The 10,375-nt window shown below is 38.7% G+C and overlaps 1 long non-coding RNA gene across 1 annotated transcript in view; it reads left to right on the forward strand.

Annotated features, from left to right (window-relative positions):
• Positions 1–1,864: 1,864 nt before the first annotated feature.
• Positions 1,865–10,375, forward strand: part of LOC138145225 (uncharacterized) — a 100,163-nt gene continuing 91,652 nt past the window's right edge. Inside the window, exon 1 of the long non-coding RNA XR_011164152.1 lies at positions 1,865–1,976. This is a non-coding gene — a long non-coding RNA (uncharacterized lncRNA). The remainder of the gene's footprint in view (positions 1,977–10,375) is intronic.

Genomic DNA, 10,375 nt, shown 5'->3' on the forward strand with positions numbered 1-10,375 from the left:
ACCTTGGACAGGTCATTTTATTCACTTCTCTAGACCTATAAAATGAAAGGGTTGGACTAGTTCATCTCTGAAGTCAGCTCTTTGCTCTAAATTTACAATCTCACAAGTGCACTGGTGTTCCTCTTAAAGTCTGGAAGGTTTTAGTCCTGTCTGTACTAATCTTTCATTTGGGTGACAGATATTATTACTGGGGCTTAAGAGCCAATTTAGTGATCTTGCATTGCTTCAGGGATAGCATTTGCTTGAATTTCACCAAAGGCTCTAAATTTTTCCATTGCCATATGCAAATAACAACATGCCATTAGACACTACATAGAGATTCCATGTTTCTTTGTACAAAGCTTACCATAAACAGAGCTTTAGTCTCTGTGCTTCTAGCAGACTGAGAAGTACTGATTAATAATTGCTTCCACTTCACATACTTTATCTTATTTGATCCGAGTTCCCTGAGGGCCGGGAATTATTTCATTTTTGTCTTTGAAGCCCCTGTCCCTGAAGCAGAGCCTGGTAAATTGTGGGTATTTAACAAATGTTTGATGATTGATTGATTACAACAGCTGGCGAATTAGGTAATCTGAGCGTTTATTCTCCCTCTTTTACAATTGAGGAAACTGAGGCTCAGAAAGATTCACAAAGTTTCTACAAGACAAAGCCGACCTCACAGTCAGGTCATCACCTAAAAAGCAGCTGCCTCTGAAGAGCAATGAAAAGAGAAGCCTGGCAAAGATTTAGACGTTTTAAAAATGAAAGCACATGGAAAAGAAATGGGAATGAATACATAATGTGTTAAAGAGAGGAGACAGGATAGGAAACATGTAGGTGAAGAAGGTGATGGTTCAAGAAAAGGAACAAGCTAAGTCAGAAGGTCTGGGAGGAAAGCAAAATTGGAAGGGAGTTAAGCACTTCAAAAAAAAAATTTATTAGTTCTCAGTAAATAAAGGAAGATTAAAGGCCAACACTGGAAACTGCAGAAGGGCTATCACTCCACACCCTCTTCTCACACACTTTCTGCAGCAGGCACAAAGGAACTGAATAAAGACCATATGCTGTATTGTTTTACCTGGCCAAGAGGTTGTTGATTTTTTTTTCGAGCTCTTTCCAGAAGATTCCAGTTCCACTGGGGAATTTTAAAATGCTCTGCCTGGAAACTGAACTGAACTTTTCTGGAAGTAGCCACTTAAACCATCCAAGATCTAGGACTCTGAGGACACACTTGTGCTAAGCTGCCTTTCTCAGGGGGTTTAGGAATCCTAAAAATGGCACTGGAGGCATGGAGTGTTCCATCTTCAAAGTGCTTCATGCTTGCTTGCTATTTACATGTCCAAGCCTCCATTGGTGCCTTGTGAAAGCTATACTTAATCCATGGAAGAAACTGAGGGATTAAAAGCAAGCAAATTTCCTGGAATGAAAGGAGAGAATGAAGAGGGCTGACTAGCTTTCTGGCCGCCAGCCCTCAGTCTGCAGGCCTCTTGAGGTCATGCTCTCTGACTTGAGGATATTGGTTTAGATGACTTTTCCAACCCTTGATCTGCTACAAATGTCCAGTGAGGTTTGACTGAAAATAAACACACAATTTCAGTTGAAATCAAGAATGGCTGCAGAATACTCCTGGGGAAGGGTGGGCATTATGCATTGAAGGCTAAACTGACCCCCTGTCCCTGGTTCATCCCCACAGATTTGGGTGTGTTATTTACAAGACTCTGTGGTCAAAAGGAATGAGACAGTTAATGTTCAAAGCATAGCTCAGCTTAATTTCTCTGATTTTGTCAGCTGTCCCGGTCTGGGAATGTCAGAAAAATCCAGGTCAGGCTTGGTTTCCAGTTTAGACTATCTGCCCTTCCCCTTTTGTGAACTGAACTGGATTGACTTGGGCAGACATCACATACACTGTAGCATGTGGTCTTTAGCCAGTGTTCGGGAAAACCTAAGGTAATGGGCACTTATCAGAAATTTGCCAAGCAGACAGTTTTGGTAAGGTAAGAGACAATAGCATTGTATTTTAACTTAAATATTGTTTTAGTGTTTCACTAAAGTCCTTTTGTGATGCTTTTGCAGTACAGACCACTATCCCAAAGCTACCTTCATAGAGCTAGGTCAGGGCCCCAGAATATGGCTCACTATTTCTTCCTCGAGGTTCTAGGGTTTGAAGGTTTTTTTTTATACTACCACTCATGAACCCCCACCAGCATGTCCCAGAATTGACAATTAATTACTATAAATTAGCCAGCCAGATTTATTATGTTCTAGAATTTTTTTTTCCTAATGTGGTAGAGTAAAAACATCCATATGTCCCTTCAAAGGCGACATGGGGTGGCATGCCGTTCCACATATTTACACAAAGTCCAAGAGAAAATAGGTTGAAACTTTGAGAACACATGCAGCAAAAGTGATCTCATAATCTTATCGACAGAAGTCCTTTTCTTTCCTTTGTGGAGTCTTTATGAAGTTCCCTGGAGGAGCAGTGTGCTTTTTTAGGGGTCAGGTAGATTATGCAGTGGATGGAGTATGTGGCCTGGGATCAAGAAGACTCATCTTTATGAGTTCAAATCTAGCCTCACACACTTCCTAACTGTGTAACTTTGGGCGAGTCGCTTAAGCCTGTTTGTTGTAGTTCCCCATCTGTTAAATAAGCTGGAGAAGTAAATGACAAACCAGTCCAGTATCTTTACCAAGAAAACCTCAAATAGCGTCACAGAGAATCGGGTGTCACTGAACCACAATACTTTATTATTGGGATTCTGAAGCTACCTTTTCTTGGTGTGCCTAGTTTATCCTCAGCTCCTGATAAGGACAGGCACTGTCATTAGCTACTGCTATTCAAGGGACACTAAGACAGTGGTGTCAAACTGAGATAGTATGAGTCAGGCAGTCAACTATAGTATACCACAAAACAATTAGCATTTACTGTGGGAATTAGAGATTGTTGTTCAGTTATTTCAGTCACATCTGATTCTTTGGTAGCTCATTTTGGGATGTTCTTGGCAAAGATACTGGAATGGTTTGCCATTTCTTTCTCTAACTTATTTTTACAAATGAAGAACTGAAGTAAACAGAGTTAAGTGACTTGCCCAGGGCCACAACATGAAGATGAGTCTTCCTGATTCCAAACCTAGTACTCTGCACTACCTTGCTGGGAATTAGAGGATTGTAATGGGAATGTAAATTTGAAGATCTTCCCTGCCCCTAGGCTAAAGTGCACCTGGAGCCTGAGGTGGGAGGCTTGTTTTTCAGTAGATACTTTTTGATTAGCCAGTGGGTCAATAAGGTTGTTACATTCTCTGAGCCAGGAGAAGGCTATATAAGCCCTGATGTGTAGCTTTGTTTTGGGGCTCACTTTGAGAAGTGTTCTGTGATTTGATGAAACTCTGGGCTAGCCGTTGTCCAGAGCCCCCTGGCTTTGAAACCCAGATGTTGTTTGGTATGGTTGTAATGGTTGGACAGTTTGGAAATCTACTTGATCTGTTTTTGTCTTGATAATTCTGTCTGTATACTTTGAAGTTCGGGGTGCTGACCATTTTCCCCTGAACTAGGTAAACGATACATATTTGACTGATTAAAATAAGCTTGTTAACCCATTTTGAGTTGCTTTCCTTTATCAAAACAGATCCAAGAACCTGTGTTGGCAGCAAACCCTGAGGACGCTTGGGGTGCTTGCTGCTGCAAGGACATGGGTTTGAATTCAGCTTCTAAGGATTATTCCTAGGCGTCTGTAGGCAAGTCACTTTCTAAAGTCATCCTGGACCTCAGTTTCCTCATCTATAAAGTGAGGAACTTAAACTAGGAAACCTTCATTATTCCTTCAAGCTCTATAGCTATGAACTCTGTATTCACAGATTCACATCTGCCTGGCTAAGTTCAGAAAGGTTCATCTCTAGAAGGTAGGCCCCCAGGTGATGAAGCTTTTCTGGCACATCTGCTCATAAACACTGCCAACTATAGTACAGAGGGATTCCACTTTGTAAGGGAGGGTAAGAAGCATTCGTACCAACTATAAAATCAGGTTTTCATGAAATATCATTTTGGTGTTTTCAACTCACCTGACTTTAGTGAATTACAGTGCTACTTTTATTAGTCAAGAGGAAGTGTTGCAAAAACAGTTTTTGTTTCCAGAAACCTTGTTATTAGAGATAGAGATAACAATATTCTAGAAAGCAAAGGGATTTATTATAAGATGTAGGAGGAGAGAAGGTATATAAAAATACCTGCTAAGAAAAAATGAAAACAAAACAAACATTTTAACATTTTTCATTTGTGTGTGTGTGAAATTAATCAATTAAGCAATTACCCCAAGTCCAACTGAAGTTATACAGCTAGTATCAAAATACTCTGGTTTTGATGCTTTTTTCAGGTTAAAAAAAACCCTAACTGTTGTAATTGATCAAAGTGATTTTAAGGGTTTTAAGGGTGAAGAGTCCTTGATCAATTTGGAAGGAGTGAAAACTGTTGGAGGAAATAGAGTAACCATGCAATTTATGTATTAGAATTAACTGAATAGGTTCGTTTAGACCTTATAGGGCTTGTATGCAAACTGCAAGTGAGTACCGATGAAAGTATTGCAGGAGCTAACCAGAAGTGAGTAATTCCAGTCTCTAAGAAGGAATCACTTGGGGATGAGAGATGAGAAGACCTTTTATCTTCTTGAAAACTAGACTCAGTAAAGAAAAGCAGCTTCAGCATCCTTCAAGAAACCCAACAGAAAGATGGGTCATACCTAAAGAGAACTTTATGAGGATTGCATGATAAGAGAAAAGGACTTCAAAAACGCAGAGCTATAAGCCCATTGTCACATGTTCTATAAATTTGAGCCCACTTGCTCTTGTATCCCATATGTATTTGTGGGAAAGGGTGTCCAACAGTTGGTGGGAGTAGGTGATGGTGGAATGTTTTATATAACAACTTTTCTTACCATGCCACCTTAGTAAAAACATAAATCTAATTAAATCAAGTTGGCTAATTGATATCACCTGGGAATCATTGGGGAGAAGCACATCCATAGGGGTTCATGAGCAATAGTACTAAAAAAAAGATCACTCCAGGCCCTCAGGGTTTATCCTTAGAATCCTAAATCAAATTGTAGCCAGCTTTCCTCTTGGGACCCAATCTTCTAGTCTGAGAGAGTAAACCCAGAGCTGGTTCTCCACATAAAAAAAATACCCCTATATATTAAAAAAAAATTTTTTTTTTATACACAACACTTAGAGCTTTGGGTATGAAACTCCTTTCCCAAATTGCAAGACTATGGGCTGGTCCATGGCAGTTGGTGACAGTAATGTCATTACCTCCTACAAATTCAAGCCAAAAAAATGAAAGCTAAAGACAGGAGAGATGTACAAGAAAATTGTTTTTTTTTTTTTTTTTAAATCATGGGCACTTGCTCAGGGGTCTAGCACTGAAAGGAGGAAGAGACACTGAGGAAATGGCACTCCTAATTCCATGCCCCAAGTCTTCTTAGTTCAGATGTTTGTAATTGGAACCCATTTCTAATCATATGCTTTTATTCTGTTTAAGACTGAATATGATGGATGTCTGTCTAACTTGCTCATTCAGACTAGGGTACAGACACAGCCACTATTTATTGTAATATTTATATATTAATCATTTAACATGTATAAAATTGTGTTAACATTTTTATTAGGTTTCTAAATTTTTTATTTTCCACTGATAAATTTTTTGAGCATTGTTCCCTTAAACCCGATTTCTCCACAAGCTCTTTGGTTTTCAATGTGAGATTTTGCATAGCTTGGTTGTTTTTAGGAAAACATGTGACAGTTTAGCAGAACTGCTTATACTGTATGTCAGATGACGTACTAAGCATTTGGGGATAAAAATACAAGCAAACAAGATAGTCCCTGCCCTCAGGGAAGACAACATGTATGGGAGAGGTCAAGTTGGAAAGGCTTAGGGAATGGACAGTGGAGGAAGTAAAACAGTTGGTTAGCTCTGGACAAGAGAAGGTGAAAGCTGACTTTTCAGAGGCCATGGACCCAGGAGCAGGAGTTTGACTTCCAGTCAGAGTGAAAAAAGATGGGTGCCATGGTTTGAAGATGACTGGGAAATGTTGTGCTAGTCAAAAAACAATAATGATGATGCACATAAAAAAATACAAACCAGGCAACTAGATGGCTCAGTGAATAGAACACCGGCCCTGGAGTCAGAAGGAGCTGAGTTCAAATGCAGCCTCAGACACTTAACACAAAAACTAGCCATGTGACCTTGGGCAAGTCACTTAACCCCAGTTGCCCTACCTTCCCTCCTCCAAAAAGCAAAAAAAATAAAAAAATACAAACCAAGTGTTATGTGAGATGTGAGGAGGAGAGAGTAGCTACTGACCCTAGGAATTAGGGAAGATTATCTGATGGCAGTGACATTTGAAGTGGGTTTTCCAACAGATGAAGGTACTTGGAGACGAAAAATTTAATTGAAATAACTTCAACACAGTTGCAGGATGTAAAATATATTTACATAAATTATCAGTATTCCTCTACGTTTACATGGTTTTAACCAACAAACTCCAATAGAAAGCACTAGAAAGAGAAATCCCATTCAAAAGAAATCCAATAAAGTATTTGGGAGTGATTCCACCAAAATTCACTCAGGAATGTGAATCCAACTAAAAACACTATTTTCAGAAGTAAAATTAGGTCTGAAAAGTTAGAGATACAAGGAGGACATTCCAAATGTAGGGTACAGTGGAAGCAAAGGCAAGGAGGAAAGACTGTGTGGAATCCAGAGAGGAAAGAGAGTGATCATGTGTGTGTGTGTGTGTGTGTGTGTGTGTGTGTGTGTGTGTCTGTCTGTCTGTCTGTCTGTCTGTGTTTAGAGTATTTTGGAAAGATAAAGTGCTGACCTTTTTCCCTTGAACTAGGTAAATTATATGTTTGATTGATTAAAGCAAGATTGTTAACCCATTTTGAGTTGCTTTCCTTTAAAAAATCAGATCTAAGAGCCTGTGTTGGCAGCTACCCTGGGGATGCTGGGGTGCTTGCTGTTACAGAAAAGAAAATACATTTGATTTTGGACATGCTGAGTGGTATTCATCCAGTATTGAAATGCATACAGTTTAAGATAAGAAGTCTGCACCTCTGGAGAGAAGTCAAAGATTGAGATACGAATAGCTACATTTGATAAAGAGCAAATTTACAAACAGAGAAAGTAGAGAGGAGGAGACAAAGAGTATAGATCAGAATCTTTGGGAATACCAGCATTAAGTTTTCCTGAGAAGGAAGGTGATTCAGTGAAGGAGACAGAAAAGGGAACCAGGAGAATTTAATGTCTTGGAGGCCAAGGAAGAACAATACAACTAGATAGAAGGGGTAGTCAACAGCATCCAAAACTATAGAAATAATGGAATTTGAAGACCAAGAAAAAGTCTTTGGATTTGATGTTAAAAAGCACTTTGGGAGAACGGTTTAATAAAATGGTGGGAACCAAAGCTAGATTTCAAGGGACGGAAAAGTAAACAGGCGGTAAGAAGGTAAGAAAGAATTGATTGTAGACTATTTTTTTAAGAGAAGATGGTGATGAAAAGAGGGGAAGGATAGGAGGCTAAAACCAAACAGCAGAGGAAAGTAAAAACACTTCTAAATGTGGTTGTAGGTAGGGGAGAAGGAGACAGGCAAGAGGGAGAGATTTAAGATGAAAATAGCTAACATTTTATAAGGTTTGCAAATACTTACAGGAAGTAAAAGAGGAAAGAGGAGGGAAAAAGTCTACAATGGTTAATGTGGGGAATATAGTAAAAAGTCCATGAGAGCTGCATAGAAGGATAGCTGAACAATTTTGAGAACTCTACTGATGTTATGATATTTTTCATGGGAGAAATCAGGAGTTTTTATGACATCTACCTGTGATTCACAGGAGCTGAAAAAGTAGGTGGTTGGTAGTAACTAAGTTTGAGAATTCGCAGATCAGAAACAGCAAAATGAAAGGGGGTGAGGAATTATAGAATGACAGGACAGTAAATCATCCCAGTGATTGACTGTGGGGTCAAAATTGGGACTGGAGAGGGGTGGCCAGGTAGCACAGCGAGTAAGAGCACCAGCTCCAGTGTCGGGATGACCTGGGGATCGAATCTGGGCTCAGACAATTATTACCCACCCAGAAACACCTGGCCCTGTAACCTTTAGCAAGTTACTTAACCCGGATTGCTTTAAAAAAAAAATTGGGACTGGAGGTAAGGGAAACCAGAGCTAGGGTCCCAGGCTGGGACAAAATAGCAGGTTTCGAGGGACTGGAACTCTTGATCAGAGAGAGGAAGACATTTGAGGGAAGTGAAGGAGTAATAAAGGTCAAAGAAGAGTAAATGGCAATTAATGAGAGGAATTTTATAGTTCAGGATCTTGATGCTGATAGAATTCCCTAGGACGTAAAATCTCAGGTATGACTCTCCCAGCACAGTATTTATTAAGTGTCTGCTATGTACTTAGAACTAGGCTAAGTACTTCTTGATGCCAGCTAGTTCACAGAATGAAACAATGCTTCTTTCCAATGGAGGAGACAACTAGTCTATATAAAAATGTTTACAAGTACAAAGTGAATAAATACGCATATATACAAAATAGTCAGATGTAAGGTAGTTTGGCAGGGAGGGCACTATAAGTTGCAGGAAGGCTGGGATCAAGAAAGACTTCCTGAAGACAAGTAAATCATGGAATTTAGGAGGCTGAGGTGAGGGCAAGATACAGAAAGGTTGCTCAGTCCCTTACCCTCCCCTGACCTCAGTTTCCTCATCTGTAAAACAAAGGAGATAGATTAGATTGTCTCTTAGATCCTTTCCTTTAACTTTATAATCCATGAAATTCCACTTCCCATAGATGAGAATATATATATACATATACTATATATATGTATATGTGTATATATATATATACACACACATATACTTATGTGTATATGTAATACATATATGCCAAAGCATATATGGAAGATACAACTTTTAAAAATCAAAACTATTTTTATAGCATAGAGGTCTTTCCATCATTGCTAGGTACATTTAACAAAATTATTACTTTCAGACCTTCTAAGGAATCTATTTAAGACATCAGGAAACTTAGTAAAAGCAGTATTTTCTTTTTCTCTTTCAAATATACAAAGTAAATTTCTTCAACAAGAGTTTAAAGGACTTCTAATAATCTCTTTTCTTGAGAGAATAGTGATATCGTCAAATATGTGACCCAAAACACACATTTGATAAGGCTATGGAATTATGGGAAACTGCCTGATTTTCCCCCATTTCTTTAAAATGTTTTTGGGAAAAAAGGAATGGAAAAATGAGGGGATGAGCCAAGAACCCTGACTATTTTTCAGTCTTCTTTCTGTTTGGAGGTATGTGTGTCCCTAAAATTGTTGAATTAATCTCATCCTTTCTAATCCACTTGGATTTGTCATGTTGGCAAACATAATCTTCAGAGCTGAGGCTACATAATTCCTGAAAGACGGTTTGCTAAAGAGAAAGGACCCTCAGTGGGGTGCTTGAATAGCTGGTGTGTTTTATCTGAATGGTTGAGAGAATATTCTAAAAACCAAGAAGTTATTAAAAGTGGCAGAATCAATTAATCCTCCAAGTATATTCTGCTTATGGGAAGCGAAAAATGTGATAATGGAATCAGTTACTTCGTTGTCAAAGTAGTTTTTTCCTTAAGCAAGTTAGAGAGATGAATATAGCAAATAAAGAATTTTAATTTTCATACCTTTTCTAAATAACAGAGATAGTTGATTTCTTGTTCCAGCTTCTTTGTGAAAGTCAAATAAAATGACAGGTGTCTAAAAAGAAGAGTTTAGAGACCTTAATTCTGCCTTTTATATTCTGCCTGTCTTAGACATTTCTCAGAGGGATTGAAAGGTTAAGTTACTTGGTCAGGGTTACGCGGCCAGTATATGTCAGATGTGGGACTTGAACTCAGGTCCTCCTGACTCAGGTCAGCCATACCACATTGCCTTTTATTTCTAATTTTACCATATGAGGCAAAAACAAAAAGAGTAGAAAGTTGCCAAGTAAATGACCACCAGCTTTTCTCTAGTGGGGAAGGCTACATTTCAGAATGGTTCTTTTTGTACATGTCAACCACCAGAGACAACTGCTGATGATGAGAAATATGAATCTGCAGCACATAAAACCTGAATGGCATGTCAGCACTTCAAACTCAACATGTCTTAAGACAAACTCATCTTTCTTAGGCACCACGTTCTTCACAAACCCTTTCCTAATCTCCCAAAAGCTAACACTTCCTTAGTAGGTTCCTACTAGTGTCTGTCCTAACTACAGCTGTCTTGTATTTATCTACTTTGTTCATATTTGTATTTACTTTATCTATCTATCTATCTATCTATCTATCTATCTATCTATCTATCTATCTATCTATCTATCTATCTATCT

This window comes from Petaurus breviceps, unplaced genomic scaffold (assembly GCF_028583685.1).
Source record: "Petaurus breviceps papuanus isolate PSGF00001 unplaced genomic scaffold, PetGlider_PUasm1.0 90731, whole genome shotgun sequence".
NCBI classification, from domain to species: domain Eukaryota; kingdom Metazoa; phylum Chordata; class Mammalia; order Diprotodontia; family Petauridae; genus Petaurus; species Petaurus breviceps.